Raw genomic sequence first — 19,234 nt, 5'->3', positions numbered from 1 at the left:
AAATGTTGACGATTGGTTGAAAATCACAAAATTTTGTTAGTTTTCTTTTCTTTCTTTTTAACCTATAAAATACGACATATCTTTCACGGTTTTGCAAATTTATTTTGTTAAATTTTGCATATTTCATGAAAAAGTTAACATTATAACAAGAGAAATGAGACCTTGTCGAACCCACTTATTAGAATACCTCTTAAGGCCATGGGTACATAATTCGCAAATATTTTACGGCTATCCCTACCTTTTCTGTCTTTACATGACAAATTACGTGTAGTAAAATTCACACTGATATGGATATGCAAATATTACTAGAATGTCATTCTACTTGACAATGTCATAACTAACTTAAAGGCTTTTGAATGTTCTTGGATAACTGTTATTTTTTGTATAATTGCAAATTATTAATTCAGTTAATAAATGTGATAATTTTTTTACTGACTATGTATTCAGTGATTGTAATAATTTATATATACCTACAACAAAAACTAATACTCGATCGAGAAAAGAGGAAAAGTGTTAAAGTGATTTTTTAATAATATATTGTTACTATGGAACGCTTACAATTTTGAACATCTTTAACAACAAAATACTTGGATCACAGAATATATCTTGATGCTCTGGTCTATCTTCCATAAATAATACACAATAAATAACTTTTTATAAAGTGCACGTCTTAAACGTATTTATCAAATACACTATATATCAATATTATTTAATCAACAACTTAAAATATTCCCGATTCATGTCAAATATTTAAAATTGTCACTAATTGTCAGTGTATGACTGACAATATGCTGACAATATTCTATTCGACTGAGTGCGTTGTATGACAAAGATAGATTTGGAAAATATTACCACGGACATTGTGTTGACAATTGTCAACGTGTTGACAATGTGTGTCAAATTGTGTTGACAATGTGTGTGACAATTCTTGTCGAATCTTGAAAAAACCAATAAATATTTTTGAAAAATCTAAACGAAGAATGAAAAACTAAATTATTACCGAGGGCCGAAAGTTCCTTAGATTAAATAAAAAGTTTATTTTGAATGAGATATTTGAAATTAAAAATAACACTAAATTTTCTCTTAGTTTTTCACCCCTGTAACTTATTAAAATAAACATTATAGAAGTTCTCAGGGACTTTTGGCCCTCGCTAATAACGTAATCTTTCATTATGCGTTTAAATTTTTCAAGAATACATATCAGTTTTCTCAGGATTCGAAAAAAATTAATCCCTATTTGAATAACATTGCAGCCGAAAATACGTACCCATCCTCTTAAAGGAATATCCCGGTTTGAGGAATAGAAATTTGAGGTCCCGAAACATTTATAGTAGCAATCAATGATCGGTTATTAGAATATCACGGTTATAGGAAAACTTTTGCTTGGCACAAAGGCTATTCCAATAAGCGGGTTCGACTGTATAGCATAAAAAGGGGTATTTTTGTCCGTTTTGGTCTATGTCTTTTACCTTGTCTGTATCTTGTATAACAAATAATCCTAATCCATCTCAAACAACAAAAAGTGAAGCATTAAAATTGTTGAGGATATAAAAAATCCCATTCAATTAAGGATTTAATTTCGTAAATGCAGGTTTTTGCTGTTTAAAGTCCATTAAATATATTAAAAATCATAAAGAAGATTACGAGGTCGACTAATTTACGTAAATGGTATGAAAATATTTACTGCTAAAATTTGTCTTTATAATTGCGAATCCACAAAACCACAAAAGAGGGATTGTAGGAACGAAATATGGCTGAATGGGTTTATTCAGAGTGGTGAATGCCACTACCATCGTTGATCTGGTAGAGTTGATTTTGCTAATGAGAAGGCTTATTTTATGGCCTCAAATATTATTATGAAAACATTTTAAACCACGTTGAATTTCCAAGCATAAAAATATTTGTAGTTTACTTTATTAATACTACAAAACCAAAAACGAAATTTAATCAACTTACATAAATTCACGTTTAATAATAATACGATTTTATCATTTATCATTATCTTCAATTTCCATAGAATATATGTACTCAATTTGACATTAATTTGCTGATAGTAGCTGATGTTCCGCTGAAACATCAGCTACTGTTACATGAGCTACTGAAAGATACTGTTTCGCTGAAACATCAGCTTCCTCAGAAGAACAATAAATAACCCAAAAAACTAAACACATATTATTAATCTTTTGAAGGATCTAATGTTTCAGTAGTAAATAGAATTTCAGAGTATTAAATAGAATAACTTTACAAATATATTAACTATTACCAGGAATGGTAAAACTATTACCAGGAATGGTAATAGTTAATAGAAGTCCAGGGTAGTTAAATCGGGCGATCTTGCTGACCATTCAATAAAACCCCTTAAAGCAATTCATTTACTAAAAAATCGTTTATTAAGGCGTCGCCTTACGTTAATATGTACTATAATAATACAGGGGTGCGCAGTCTTGTTGGAAAAGCAAATCATCTTCCGAGTGTCTATCCTTATTTTCGATTATATGTGTCAAAATATGATCAACTGTGTTCTCTAACAATTCTGAATATGTTTCTCCATTCAAAGTTTGTTGTAAAAAGATTTACCAAACAATACCACCCCCATAAAGTCGTTTGATGTAGTTGTCAGCATGCGTGAGGTCAATTTGTTAGGAAGTAATTTTTGAAGTTATACTTCTTTAGGCGCGATTAAGAGTGAATTTTTTTTATTCTGCGCGCGTGCGCACACAGACAGTATGGACTTAGTTGCTAAACCTTTCAATTTATGTAGATATGTATCAGCGCAAATAAGGTGCAGAACGAATATATTAGTGTTTTTAGTAAATATATTTATTATAATTTTTGTGTCTTTGGATTTGTCTTCCTCGGGAGTAAGATAATAAGTATTATTAAAACATTTTTATTTTATACTTCACTTGATCTATTTGTCACCGTGATTGTAATTATGTCCGAGAAGGGATGTACACACAGCCGTGGTAGGTCGTTGCTAGAGCATTCGGCTAGAGATCGAAAGGTTCCGCGTTAAAATCCGGACAATTTTCCTTTTTTTTTAATTTTGGTATTGTTTTATTAAAAATTTTTTGAAAGTGGTAAGTATTAAAATTGGTTTAATATTTAAATAAAATACAAATAAACTGCTTAAAGTATATTTATTTCGTTAAAATCATATAACAGAAGTATAATTCCTTACGTGCGTACACCGTACACACACATTTTTTTTTTTACTTTTGACGTAGTGCAATAACAGAAATGCCTGAAAATACTATTTCTAGAAAAAATCGACAATTATTGGTTTAACGAATTCGAGAAAGTAACGAGAAACATTTAAACAATTAGTCCAGAAAGCCACTGCGCATCCGCTAGGAAAAATATTCTAATTCGGATTTTTTGCACAATCTTACTCAAAAACAACCCCTTTTAACAAATTTGCATGTTGCCAGGACCAAAAGTTGGTCAAAATTGTTTTAAACGTTTTTTTTTGTTTTTTTTCCTAAAATTATTTTTTTTGCATGGAACAAATTTTTTTTTGGTTTTTTGGATCATTCCAAACAGAAAAGGTCTTTAGTGACTTTTCTCTAAAGTTGATAGTTTTTGACATTTATAAGCGATTAAAAATTGAAAAATTGCGAAATCGGCCATTTTTAACCCTCAAAAACTATGTGAAAAACTGACAATTTGAATGTTGCCAAGGTGGGTAGATATTCTTTAAAGATCTGTTGATGAAATCCCGAAGAGTTTTTTGCAATACATTATCAAAAACCCCTTTGTTTTTTAATTGCTAATCAAGCGTGCGCGACACTATTTTCCACCGTTGCATGTGTATGCAGTATAGTGCAAATGAAAGGATTAAATTCGTTATTTTGTAAACCTGCGACTTTAAGGAAAAATTCCGAAACAAGTCGATTTTTATTTTTAAGTTATGATACTGTGACATATACGGTATACTAGTGACGTCATCCATCTGGGCGTGATGACGTAATCGATAATATTTTTAAATGACAATAAGGGTCGTGTGCTAGCTCATTTGAAAGGGTTTTCAATGCTATATTCAGTAATATAAACATTTACATAATTATTTATACAGGGTGTCCAATAATTAAATTTTTTTTGTCAATTTGCCAAACGATTTAATTTAATAAAAAAATTTTGGACACCCTGTATAAATAATTATGTAAATGTTTATATTACTGAATAGAGAATTGAAGAACCTTTCAAATGAGCTAGCACACGACCCGTATTCTCATTTAAAAAAATCATCGATTACGTCATCACGCCCAGATGGATGACGTCACTAGTATACCATATATGTCACAATATCATAACTTAAAAATAAAAATCGACCTGTTTTGGGATTTTTCGTTAAAGTCACCGGTTTACGAAATAACGAATTTATTCCTTTCATTTGCACCATACTGTATACACAGCAACGGTGGAAAATAGAGTCGCGCACGCTTGATTGGCAATTAAAAAACAAAGGGGTTTTTGATACTGTATTGCAAAAAACTCTTCGGAATTTTATCAATCGATGTTTAAAGAATATCTACCTACCTTGGCAACATTCAAATTTTCAGTTTTTCACATAGTTTTTGAGGGTTAAAAATGGCCGATTTCGCAATTTTTCAATTTTTAATCGCTTATATGTCAAAAACTATCAACTTTAGAGAAAAGTCACTTAAGACCTTTTCTGTTTGGAATGATCCAAAAACCAAAAAAAAAATTGTTCCATGCAAAAAAAATAATTTTAGGAAAAAAACAAAAAAAACGTTTAAGGGCCAATTTCTCATATCGAGTTCAACTCCAGTTTAACCTGAACTTCTAGTAAACGTCAGTTTAAAGTCAAAATCGTCTTTCTCAATTCCCGTTCAACCGATGGCAGTTTAAACTTGAACGATGCTTGAACGGTGGAATTCGGCCGTTCAAAGATTTCAGAACTCAGTTCAGATGATTTCATGGACTACGCATGCGTTGTATTAACACGAAACGCTGTCATAATATAAATATATCCTATTTTATTATATTAAGCCTAACGATAAACGATAACATTATTTGTGTTTTTATAATATTTATTTATAATTATTAAAATGACTATTTGACTATAAATACTTAAATTTAACTTTATTCAAAAACAGCATAAAAAAGGTAGTTCAAAATGGCGACAGTTTTTACCTTTTGCCATCTATTGGCATTTCTCGAAAGCTGTAGAACGAGCACTGACATGAACGTGCAATGAGAAATGCATTCCAAACAGAACCGGAGATCACCCGTGAACCCGGTTCAACTGAACCATAGATTAACGCAGGTATGAGAAATCGACCCTAAAAAATTTTTGACCAACTTTGGGTCCTGGCAACATGCAAATTTGTTAAAAGGGGTCCTTTTTGAGTAAGATTGTGCAAAAAATCTGAATTAGAATATTTTTACTAGCGGATGCGCAGTGGCTTTCTGGACTAAATGTTATTACTCCGCTCGGAGCAACATACTGTACCAAAAATGAAAACTCAGAGATTAAGGATATTGGAAAAAAGAAATTAGAAACGTTATATACGATATACTAGTAAAAGCGCCACAAAAGTTCACTATAACGATAACCCTCCATTTTCTACTATCTTGCGCTTCCATTTCCCATTGTTACATCATCTTAGATAAATCGGCTTCAACATTATCCTTCTATCTTTTTATGGGACGATCTACTGATCTTCTACCGTCTGGTCTCTCAAAAATCACTGTTTTTATTACTATGTCTTTCTTTGATCTTACCACATCTTATCCGGTCAGCTGTTATATGTCTGACGATGTTTTCAGTGCCATACATAGTACATAGTCACCAATTTAGCACTACGGTGCCCTCTGCACTCTCTCTTATAAACTATAAATTCACCTCTTTGAGGGCCAAATACCTGTCATTCTGAAAACCTTTATTTCAAATCTTCTTTTTGATGTACCTATCCGTGACGAATGTTGGCGATCATCATAGCAATCTTCACTTTATCTGCAGCAACGCGGAAAAGCTGCACAGATGTTGTATTGAACCAGCTTCTGAGGTTCTTTAACCAGGATGTTCTTCTTCTTCCTGGATCCTGCTTTCCAAATATTTTTCCTTGCACGATGGCTTGTAGGAGGGCATATCTGGATTCATTTCGCATAATGTGTCCAAAGTATTCCAACTTTTGAGATTTTATGGTGGTTAGTACTTCTCGGTTCTTCCCCACTCTTCTAAGGACCTCCTCATTTGTGACCCGATCCGTCCATGGGATTTTAAGAATTCTCCGATATAGCCACATCTCAAATGCTTCCAATTTTCGGCATATATCTTCGTTCAAGGTCCATGATTCAACACCATAAAAGAGGACAGAGAAGACGTAGTATCTCAGCATTCTTACTTTTATACCAAGAGAAAGGTTGTGGCTCTTGAAAACTACCCCCATACGGTTGAAGATTGATCTAACTTTTCTGATGCACGCTCTTATCTCTTGGTTGTTGGTCCATTCTTCATTTATTATGGTGCCGAGGTAGATGTAGTGCTTCACTCTTTCTACAGGGATTTGGTTGATATAGAGTTGACCTTCTGTTATCTTTTTTTGCTGATGATCATAAGCTTTGCCTTCTTTAGGTTTATATTGAGTCCATATTGTTGACTGTAATACGTGATTTTGTTCATGAGGACTTTTAGGTCTTCTAGGTTGTCCGCAAATACTATGGTGTCATCTGCATACCTGATGTTATTTAGCCGGTACCCGTTTAGTAGAATACCTTTTTCAGTTTTGTGCAAAGCTTCGATAAATATTCTTTCAGAGTAAAGATTGAAGATTAGGGGGGACAAAATGCAGCCTTGCCTCACTCCACGCATGATTTTCACATATTCGGTGTGTTCATCGTCAACTCTGAGGTTTGCAGTCTGGTTCCAGTAAAGGTTTCTAATTATTTTCAGTTCTTGGTTGTTAATTCCTGCTTCTTTTAGTATTTGCATCATCTTGGCTTATTGTACTCGATCAAACGCCTTCTCGTAATCAACCAGACATGCGTATACGTCGCAATTGACGTCTCTGCATCTCTGGAATAAGACTTATTTTAAACACCAGCAACTTATTTATTTCCCTCTGATGTAGACGCCATATTTCACTTATATATACTCGTATATAAGAACTGGGCGAATAAGTGACGGATACAGTTTTAATATAGATTTTATTTTCAGCAGCTTAGAACTTAATAACGACAATAGGGAGAATAATGGTCTATTCTCCGCAGCTATTCGTGGTCTTTCTCTAGGTGATTGTGATTTGTGATTACCGCCCCAGATATTTACACTCTTTTACTACTTCGAAGTTGTGGTCATTAATAGTTATGTTCTGCCTAACTCTTAGTCTTGTATTTTTGGTTACTAGCATGTATTTCTCTTAATTCATTCGACGACCCAGATTACCTGTGCCCCATCGAGTTGTGAAAACACCTCTCACGTCTCTTGTAGAATGAGAGACTGCATCTAGATCATCAACATATTTTAAGGTCAAATTGAACAGCAATTTTGATAAGGGATCTCGTTGTCTAAGTGCTGATGTTATTACCAGAGAACGACAGTTCTCGCCAGTGGCGCACACCCACACCCCCCTACACGCGACACTATATATACACGAAATTTTCAATTTTCTAAATCTGACTGAATTGAAAATTGGGTTAATTCCCATCTTAAAGTTCAGGAAAAGACTCACCCATTCATATATCAACCATCCATTTTGGTCTAAGGGTGTGGATTTTATGGCCCTTCCTATTTAGGGTCTGTTTTACGTTCTCGTCCCCAAAACTTCCAAAAAACTCGAAAATTTAAGTCCGACCTTTGCGGCTTCTAATATACTGATCATTACCTTTCCAACGCATGTCTAATTTTGAAAATCGGTTATGCCATTCAAAAGTTACCGAGCTCGGAAATATGACTCAATTTCTATTTAAAAAAGGGAAAATGTTTGTGGATATGTATGTATGTAGTATGTGTGTGGAAAAGTTAAACCGATCTAATTTTTTTCTGTGTTTGAAGAGGGGGTCTGGGCCGATTCAGAATCGGTGTAGTTTGTGACTTTTGACCACCCACAAGCCAGCTATAGAACTTGGTAGGTACAAAACGGCATATTTTTTGGTGGTATATATCTTCGGTTCAAGAAGAGACAGGAGAACCGCAAATACATCAAATCAATAGTGTTCAGTTAAGCTTTCAAATGATCTGTAAGCTGTCAGGATCAGACATACACACGGTTCTGTATAGCCGAAGAACTGAAAAAATAAACTTTGTAAAGTTTGGTTTTTCGACAATTACTCAAAATTTCAACCTACGAATTGCGGCAATAACTAAGCGTTTGTAGAAGGTATTCTAGAGGAATCTAACGGTGTATTCCTCATATCCAAAAAATTTCGAATTTTTAATTTATAGGCTTCATAAATATGATCAAACCTATTATCTATGGTAAAAAACCGGTTTTTCAAGCTCAATAATTCCTGTGATAGCTTCAGTTATCATACTTGATCTTAGATGCATCAGATACTACTTGTCAATACGTTTCAAACTCATGTTTTACGATTATTCCCGAAATGGTTTATGTAGTTGTAGTGGTTACGACGCTAAATTTGATCTGACAACGGGCAATCCGAGTTTATTTACCTGCCATCTTTTTAAATCTATTTCGAATAGAAAAAAATCTAGTGTACATTCGATGGACACTAGATTATTTGGGAGGTAATGCGACAAAGGCGACCATTTATAAAGCTTAACGTGTAATCGAGAAACATTGCGTTCAACTTCATACATTTAATTTATAAATAACTTTGAAAAACTCCTGATACAAGAATAAAAAACCGCTAAACGCCGTAAAAATGAGTGGCGCATACAATATTCCAGCTACAAAAGATCTGATATGAATATTACGTGGCGCGAAAATATATTTTCATTTTGATGCAAAACAAAATTCTAGTTTTATTTTAAAGGATTTTTCCATGATATTATATATTTGCTCAGATAGATTATATATTTTTATGGCGTTTAGCGGTTTTTTATTCTTGTAATAAATGACACCGATGTTCTGTTTCCTATCTCTACCTATGATCCTGTCACCCATCTGCTTCTTTCTATCGAATAATATGCTTGCTGGAACTGCTGGAAGTCTACGAATATTTTGTGTATATCTCGTTAAATTCCCAGTTTTTTAAAAAGCTGGTATTCTCGTAATAGTTATTTATGATATAAGTGTTAAAAGTGCACGTTTAAGGCACGCATGTGAAAGTTTGCAGAATGAGCGATAGCGAGTTCTGTAATTCACATGAGTGCCTTAAAAATGTACTTTTTAACACGCATATCATACAATATTTTTTCTACAAACGTAATTACAGGACAATATCTACAAAAACTTTTACTTGAACGTGACTGACATTCCATTTTATATTTTTTTGACATTACATTAAAATTGTCTATACAGTCAATACGAACTGCGCAGTGCCTTAAAAATATTTTAAAGCACTAGTGCCTTAAAGTAGCATTTTTAACGCTCGTATGGAGTGCTAAAAATTGCATTTTTAACACGATTGTAAAAAAAAATATTTGATGTATTGTTAACCTTATGGCACTAATAGTCCAGGTTAATAAGGTTTTTTCCATGACATTTGAACAGCCAGAGTACTGAAGCGTTTTTTCGACAGGTAATACCTATAATAGCAAATTGTAACTATTTCCTGCGTAGGATCTGGCGGTCATTTTTATTTATAAACAATTAAGTGTCAAAAAATGGCATTTTTTATTTTTTTTTTCAAATCAATGGAAAACAGGGAAACTTGTGGTTTTTTCAGTACAAATATCTTTGAGATTAAGGAAAAGCTTTAAAATGACGTATTACAAAGTTTGATGTACTTATTTATTGTTAATATAATTGCGAAAAAAGATCGAAATTGCAAAAAAAATATTTTCGCTATAACTGTTGTAAAAATTAGTGTACAGCTTTGAAAGTTTTGTCAAATAAGGGTTCTTTGGTGCTTAATGTGTGATAAAAATTTCAAAGCGATTCATTCAATTTCTTAAATTTTATTCAAATTGTTTATCCCAGAGAGTATTTTTTTTGCAATAACATAACTCAGAAGAAAATGACGTTAGAACCATTCCACAGGTGTCAAATGAAAGATCATGAGCTATATTTGCAACTTGGTTTAAAAAAAGTGAATAAAAAATGCATTTATTAGTAATAAATAATTATGCAAAAGTATCGTAAATCTTTCCTTATAAACTTTTTATTTTGTTATATAAGAAATTATACATATTTATTACAATTTTTTATCAATTATAATATAGATAACATTACTTGGTAGTTGTGCACTTAAAACAGGGTAAAAAAGTTAATTTTTTTGGAAAAAGTTATTCAAAAAGTTTATAAAGAAAAATTGACGATATTTTTGCATAATTATCTATTACTAATAAATTCATTTTTTATTCACTTTTTAAACCATGTTGAAAATGCAGCTCATGCTCTTTCATTTGACACCTGTGGAATGGTTCTAAGGTCATTTTTTTCTGACTTATGTTATTGCAAAAAAGGCTCTCTGGGATAAAAAATTTGAATAAAATTTAAACAATTGAATGAATCGCTTTGAAATTTTTATCACATATTCAGCACCAAAGAACCCTAATTTGATAAGAATTTCAAAGCTGTACACTAATTTTTACAACAGTTATTGAGAAAATATTTTCTTTTGCAATTCCGACCTTTTTTCGCAATTATATTAACAATAAATGAGTATAGCATTGGTGAGCTCCCTATGCACGAATAGGTATACGCAGGTTATTTCTGTTCTTGATATAAATGCACTTTTTTTTTTATTATTAAACGTTTTTTTTTTGTTTTTTTTATATGTATAAGTTTACACCTTATAATATTTATAATATTTAAGTTCTTTACGATAAGCTGTACACTAATTTTTACAACAGTTATTGAGAAAATATTTTCTTTTGCAATTCCGACCTTTTTTCGCAATTATATTAACAATAAATGAGTATAGCATTGGTGAGCTCCCTATGCACGAATAGGTATACGCAGGTTATTTCTGTTCTTGATATAAATGCACTTTTTTTTTATTATTAAAGGTTTTTTTTTTGTTTTTTTTATATGTATAAGTTTACACCTTATAATATTTATAATATTTAAGTTCTTTACGATTTTTCTTTTTTTTTTGGTTATTTGATTTCAATATAATCGTTGTAATAATGTATAGAAACATGTAATTAGGCTTTGCCTGTTTGTTTCTTAAATAAATAAATAAATAAATAAATAAATACCAAACTTTGTAATACGTCATTTTAAAGCTTTTTCGTAATACGTAATTCGTAATTTTTTGTAATACGTCATTTTAAAGCTTTAAAAACGCTTCAGTACCCTGGCTGGTGAAGTGTCACGAACAGGGTATATTTTTGTCTTATTACCCTGGCCTATAAAGCCTCATTGGTGGTTGCCTAGAATATTTTCTGAATAAATAGTGAGCCGATTTAGCAAGATAATTGATAGAAATTTATAAGGTGTGTTACCTAATGGTTCTCTTTAATTTTATTTGACACCTAAATATGTTCTAAAAATATAAGAATTAATTTTATTCAAAAAAATGTAGTTAGTATAATTTCCGCTGCAGATGGCGCAGAATTACCTCATTTATTCTTAAACTCCATTTCGTGAAAGTACCGCCATTAACCCCGTAATGTTACTAAATTCGAAATTTACATCCCGAACAAATTTATAGCAGGCGCACCGATAATCTGCCGGAATGATAAAAAATTCACGTACTCAAATTGCATCTTCTTCTATCGAGATTTCCTACTGGCTCATATTTTGCGATAAAATTGGTGATTTAGATTCCTTTGTACGTGAAATGAATAGAACAGCGTGAAAATGCATCTCTCCTTTCATGAGCACGCCAACGGGAAAATGTATGTAGGATGTATGTGTTGATAGAAAATTCTAATAAAAATATGAGTGGATTTTAAAAATATAAATGGAAGTAAGCTTTGCGTGGGAAGGTTCTTTTGAAAGGTTTGGCGTTGAGTAAGTAAGACGCATTTAATATTATTTATTTTTACAAGCTTTTTCAAACTTTAATTCAATGACAATGATATATACGATTCTTGCAAATAAAAATAATCTTTAAAATTTAACAAATACGTTTGGATAGACCATGAAATAGAACATTATTTAAAATATTAATATACAACTTAATTGCAAAATATTAGGGCTGATATTTGATTTAAGATTAACACGGAAACAACACATTCAGAAAACTAAAGTAGCGTGCCTTAAAATGTTAAATATTAATATTAAATGTTAAAATGCTCTCACATTATCATTGGGTCGCGGAATGAACTACGTTACTGAAAGTTTACAGATCACTAATCCATTCCAAGCTTGACTACAGATATTTCATCTATATGTCTGCATCTAAGTCAACCCTAAATTCACTAAATGCAGGCACAACACAGCTATCCGCCTATGTCTTGGAGCATTTCGTTCTAGTCCGGCAGAAAGTCTTTGCTAATGAACCTCCTCTGTGGCTTAGCCTAGAATACCTTTTTTTCTCCTACGCTGCTGCAATTTCTTCCAACCTGTCTCAATCCAGTGTATCCCTTAATAACATTATCACATCAAACTCATAACAATGCTCCTTGTAATTATACAATATTTTCCACATCTGCTACAGCCGTTATTAAAAGATATAAATTTGTCTGAAACCAGAAGTCTACCATTCCCCAATAATCCCTATTGAACCAACCTACTCCCACACCATGATATATCCCTCACCAAATTTAACATGGAAGATGTCAGTGTTAATATATTAAGAAATCTCTTCCTAGAACTCATAAATAAAAATAAATATAACATAGTTCTTTACACTGACGCGTCAAACACTGAAAGTGGAGTTGGATATTCTCTAATCACTCTTCAACAGTCTATAGAACTCTGTGAAATTTCTCTTTCATGTAGTATTCACACTGACGAACTAATATAAAAATATCCAAACACACACATAGCCATATGTACTGATTCATTTTCCTCTATACAATCCATCAATACTATAATCACCAAAAATCCTCTCGTCCTAGATATTCATGACATTTTTATCAGATTCTTATAAATCAAAATACAGAAGTCACTCTGATATGGATGCCATTCTATGCCGGGATTAGTGGCAACGAAAAATCCGATTGCCTTGCCACGAAAGCTGCATCATTAATGGATATCATTCTTAATATACAAATCTGCAATGATCCAAAAGCCGGACTGAAGAAGCTTAATGTATCCACCTGGCAAATTTACTGGAATAAAATTACTTCAGCGCTGCAGGAAATTAAACCCTCAGTGAACCTATTTACCTGGCCTAGTTTATCTCAGAAAAATATGGCAATCATACGGAGATTATGTATAACACATGGCTATTTAAAGACATTATCTCCACTACCAAAATGTCAACAATGCAATACATCTCTCCGAATCATACATATACTTATTGAACAACCCTTTTTATATCAAAGTACTCCAACTATCCAGAGAGGTCAACAGTCTGCCAAAAGTCCTATCTTCAGAGAGGTCCTAAACAACACAGACCAAATCAGCAAGGTTGTCAAATTCCTCGAGAAGAATCCGGTTAAACAAAATATAAGTATTAACTGTTTTTTACTTAATATGTTAAATGGTAACTATACTATTTATAATTTATATTATATTACCATGTATACTGTCACTCGTGATAATGACCATAGAAGTCACATGCACGTTAATTTAAATAAACAAACAAAATAAAAGTACAAATATTTGTAGAAGAAACCTCTTTTCTATTGTTCAGTCAAACATTAAGCCCTTAATTTGTAATATCACATTAATCTTAACGTACCATATACTCGCTTGTATGTTACATAATTAATGGTAATATATCTGTCTATATTTTGATTAGGAGGTTATTTACCTTCCGGTAAAAATTTCATTTAAAAATATCATTTAATATTAAATTAATTTTAATTGCTACAATATTGATTGAATATTTAAGTAATAATTATTTTTTTGTTTCAGGTAAGCATCATTAAACCATATATTTATAACTGCTAGAGGCAAATGCAAAACAAGGCAAGTAGAACAACTGCTTTATAATCTATTTTATTCTTCTTTAGTTGTAACACCAAAAGATTAGCTGGTAGCAAGTCTGAAGTAGTCCTCTAGTGGTTATGCTTTTAATATATTTATTTCATATTCGAAGGTTTTCCTCCATTTTAATAATAATAAGCATATCTTTGGTTGACACACATAGAAATTCGCTGAAAACGAGATTATAATCCCACACTCCCTAAGGTCACATATTTCTTCGCAAAATTTGCTACAACCTCTTTAGTCGCTTCAATATCGCAGCCTATTATTGCCTCCTAAAATTGTATTATCAAAAGTATGTTATAATCTGCCTTCAGCAGCATCATATCGAATACCATGCCCCAAGGATTATTCTCGGAGCCTTGTAATTGTAACTAAGGTAGATAGCACATAAGCGTTTCACTGTGTCTTTATTGAGGGGAAATTTAAACTCTTCTGAATGGTTAGAACATAGTATTTTAGAGCTAGATTTAAAAATAATACAGTACACTTATAGTTTATAGAATGCAATCGTTCGCTCATAGAGCAAGATAAAAAAATAGAGGAGTCTAGGTTTTTAGTTACTTTTAATCCTCATTCCAAATAGGAATGAGGGCAATTTGTTTATATAAACAGAAACACGAGAGGCTGGACTGCAATATATTGTGGTAGTTTTCTTCTCTTAAATTTCTTTTCGACCTCGCGTGAAGACAAAGGGAATGAAGGCTTCACTGCAGCATCCATGTGCTTGCATATTGTAGAAGCCTTGGAGGTGTCACCAGGAAAGTGTACCAATAAGTTTTCTATTTAAAAATCTTTTAGTAATGTTTTTAATATTTTCAATATTATTAATTTTGCTATTAGGATTGAAAACTACTTCATCTTTCAATTGCCAGATGACGCTAGTCACCTAATACCTTCACTTCGGTTGCAATGAGTGGGAAAAACACTCGGTGCTGGTCATTTAGGATATGGAGAACAGTGCCTACGTTCTCTCCGATGAGGCTCCAATAAGAGCCGAAAACCGCGATTCAGAGGACTGGACTGCGCACCGTATTCTAATTGAAAAGTAAGATTGTTTTGCCTTCGCATTGCAACTGAATAAAAATGGTATACATTTTTATTTTAATAAATAATATTTTAAATATAAGACTTTTCGTCAAAACAAACTGCTTTCTGGTTGCATCCTGAATCTCCAGCTTTAACAATTTATAAGCACGGAGACGACAAATATTGAAAAAAGCAGAAAGGACAACGGTCACGTATCTACTCTCTTTTCGTATAGAAAAAGAGCCGAAAGACAGTTTCGAGTACTCAAAAATCTGAGTAAAGATGAACAAGTGGAAAAGGCAGTTTTTGTTTTTATTTGATTCAGAGTTGGACCACCATCTCCAGATAGCTATTTCTGCCTCTCAGGCGTCATCGGTGGAGCTATGCAGTCACAACTCCGAATCAAACATTAACAAGCCTGCCTTATTTAAGGGAAATTACCGCGAATGCAATAATTCCTCAGTTGAGATGCAAAACAGAGACATCTTTCGTAAAAACAAGGAAGCCGAAAAGCGTCAGATACAAACTTTACTGTAATAAAACAATTAAAATAATTGAAATTAAATAATAAACAATCTTTTAAATCTAAGACTTTTCGTCAAAAGAAACTGCTTTCTGGTTGCATCCAGAGTCTCTGGCTTTAACAATTTATTATCACGTAGACGACGAATATAGGAGAATTTTTACGAAAGATTTTGCATCTCAAAGGTGGAATTATTGCATCCGCGGTAATTTCGCTTAAATAAAGCAGGCTTGTTGATGTTTGATTCGGAGTTGTGACTGCATAGCTCCACCGATGACGCCTGAGAGGCAGAAATAGCTATCTGGAGATGGTGGTCCAACTCTGAACCAAATAAAAACAAGAACTACCTTTCCCCCTTAAGTTTTTTGTATTTGCAAGAGAGAAATATAAGCTAAAAGATGATTGTAGCAACATCTTGGAATGCGATGGAATATATAACTATTTGGCTATCTGAAAATTTAATTTTTTCAAAATATATACTTTTTGATTACTTTACTTTGACTTAAAATCTACTACATATAACACATATACAAATATTTTATTATTATCGGTTTTTATTATATGCTCCATTTGGCAGAATTGAATTTGCGCACTTCGTTTTCGAGATACACGCACAAGACTGTGTGTATAAAATATTCGTTATTCTTAACTGCGCGTCTGTTCCTTACGAAGGTCAACTTTGAACTGAACTGGAAATTCAGGTAGGTATAGGAGATATAATCGCTCTAGGGTTGCCAATACTGAATAAATGAAGAATTAATTCTCTTTTAGAAAATGTAATAATATTCTCGAAAAGTCGAATTTTTTTTACTTTTGGCCAGTTTTCCGGGATTTTGGACCACTATGTGCCAGTTCAAAACTACAAAAGATGTCTTCGTGGCAAGCACTTCTGGCTTCTTCTTTAGCACCGATTATTGTTTTAGATTGTTATATACAGATATTAAAAAATCATCATTTTGACATGTCTAGCCCATTCGTGGTACTTATATACTTTCTTAAATTGAATATTGCACTAACAGCCTTTCAAGGTGAGACGTCACGACTGTATGCTTTTAAACAAGTATCCCACTTTTATCTTACTTTTACATTTAGATTGTTTTTTTTTTGTCAAATTATAACCCAGTCTACGACAATGAAAACAGCCAAATTGAGAAGATAAAACGAGAAACTTTTCTTTTGATGCGGGATGAAAAAAATAAGGTGGATTTCATATTTTATTTCTGGGGTGGTAGTGATAAGAAAACAACAAAAATTATTCCAAAGAAAAGAAAAAGAAAACAGAGCTCTAAAATACGACTGTGAGAGAATTTCATGTCACTCCAATTTTACCCACGTTGAGCTACTGCAGAGCAAAAAAAATGTACTTTCCTGTACTCTAAAAAAAATTAATAACTTTTTTTAACGGATCTTTACGATAATTAAATATTTTTAAAATAAAACAGAAATATTTATGCTGGAAAATAACAAAAATATTGAGGATAGTTAGATTGTTCTATATATCAACGGAAAACAATTGGAACTGAGTGGAAATCGAAACGTCAAACAGCTGTTAAAAATGTACAATTTAATTGTTCTTTAAAAAGACTCCTTATCTTGTGTATTGGTTTTCGATAACTTCCATCAACACAATAATTTCGTTTTAATCTGTCAAACTAGCTTTTGGTTATTAATGTTTTTCTATAATTGTACAATATATAGATTGATCAATTTAAAATTAGAATATTGATTAGAACTTTTTGAATAACGAGTGTTGTACGTTACAACTTACACTATTGTGATAGGGAAGTGAAGGAGCTTTCAAATTTAGAATAAAATACAGGGCGTTTCATTTAACAAAATATAATTTTGATCTGGCACGTTGGCATGAAACACCCTGTAAGATTGGAGCTAATTTTAAAATATGGAGTTTTGAACTTTTAAAAAGTCCTCCATATATAATTAGAAACAACTTTTTTCCGCAATATACGCACCAAAATTTTGTTGCGGTCGAAGCTAAAAATATGTTCATGTTATATGAAACTTTTCAAGCAGCGTAATCACCAATGCGTTAAGGTTTTCACGTTTAGAACGTATATACGTACACTTTCATTTTGAGCATCGTGTTTAATTTGGTTCATATAATTCTATATCAACTCTACTCTGAGGTAAAAGTGAAGGTAGATATATTACGCATCCAAAATCTTCCCCCTCGCATATTTTAAAAATTGTATTCAATTTTGTATATTTCAGTTATGAAGTCACTAATCATGATGAATAATAAATGGGCGTTATTTTGTAAAATGATTTTACGTATCTCTTCTTTAAATTGTTTTTAAAGATAACATTACAATAGAATAAGAGAGTTGTACACAAGCAAACTTATATGGAATCACCATGTATTTCCAAGCAATATTTATTTCTTTTGAAAAAACTTGTTATTGTTGCGAAGAATAAAGGTTTTTATTGAAAATAAACAAATCGATAAGACAATCAGATAGTACAGCTCAGTACGGTATAGGTTATTTGCTTGAGTTGCAAATTGAACGAAAATAAATAAACTAATTTTTGCGTCCAAAACCGAAAATATGCCTCATGTGGGGTTATAGAACTTACAACGGGAAAAGATTATTGGTCTTGTGGAGCAAGTAATGTTCTCAGAGGGGCATAGCTGCAGAACTAGGCGTAACATAGGGCGTTCTGTACAAAACCTATGCTAGGTAACAGGAACTAGGAAAGCTCAAAAATAAAGCAAGGGAAAGTCGCCAAAAAGTAATAACGGCTGGCCACGATCGTTTAATTGTCCAATCAGCTGAAAGACACCCAACCCTTCCTCACCTGCAGCTCCAAAGGCAAAGGCAGCTTTTGGAAGCTACAGGTGTAACTGTTTCAGTTGAAACGATAAGAAGAAAAGTTCGTGCCAAAAAGTATACAGCAGGAGACAGTTAAGGGTTCTCAAGTTATCCAGGTAGCACAAGATTGATCGCCTAAATTGATGTCTTCACCACCAAAACTGGAACATTGGGAATTGACAAAATGTGCTATTTTCAGAAAAAGTCAGGATTTGCGTAAAATCAGATGACCCACGAAATCGTGTACTTAGAGGTCGAGGAAGAAAAGCAAGAACGAAAACTGTCAGATCTGTTCACAAATATAAAAGGGGAAGTGTAATGTTCTGTAAACACCGCACGGCTAGTACCAGCTGCTCTTGAAGAATCGAGCAAGCTACCACAACAAAATGTTGACAACTTGGTTAGGACCGTGCCCACGCAAACTGAAGCTTGCATAAGGACTAGAGGTGATAACACTGACTACCAAAAAAACACAAAATAAATAAAAACAATTTAAACATTATTCGTTTTACCACAGAATAAATAACCACACAGAAGCGAATCTGACTATCGTTTCCATTGATTTTGTTGGGACCGAAATATTTGACCTTGTGCACCAGTTACAGAATAGAACTTGATGTTCTAAGGAATAGACCATTCCAAATTAGGTAATATTTTTGACAGGTATTATTCATATGAAATATAAAATTATTATTATTAATATTAAATATGAAATA

This window comes from Diabrotica virgifera, chromosome 2 (assembly GCF_917563875.1).
Source record: "Diabrotica virgifera virgifera chromosome 2, PGI_DIABVI_V3a".
Taxonomy (NCBI): Eukaryota; Metazoa; Arthropoda; class Insecta; order Coleoptera; family Chrysomelidae; genus Diabrotica; species Diabrotica virgifera.
This window is presented reverse-complemented; position numbering follows the sequence as displayed.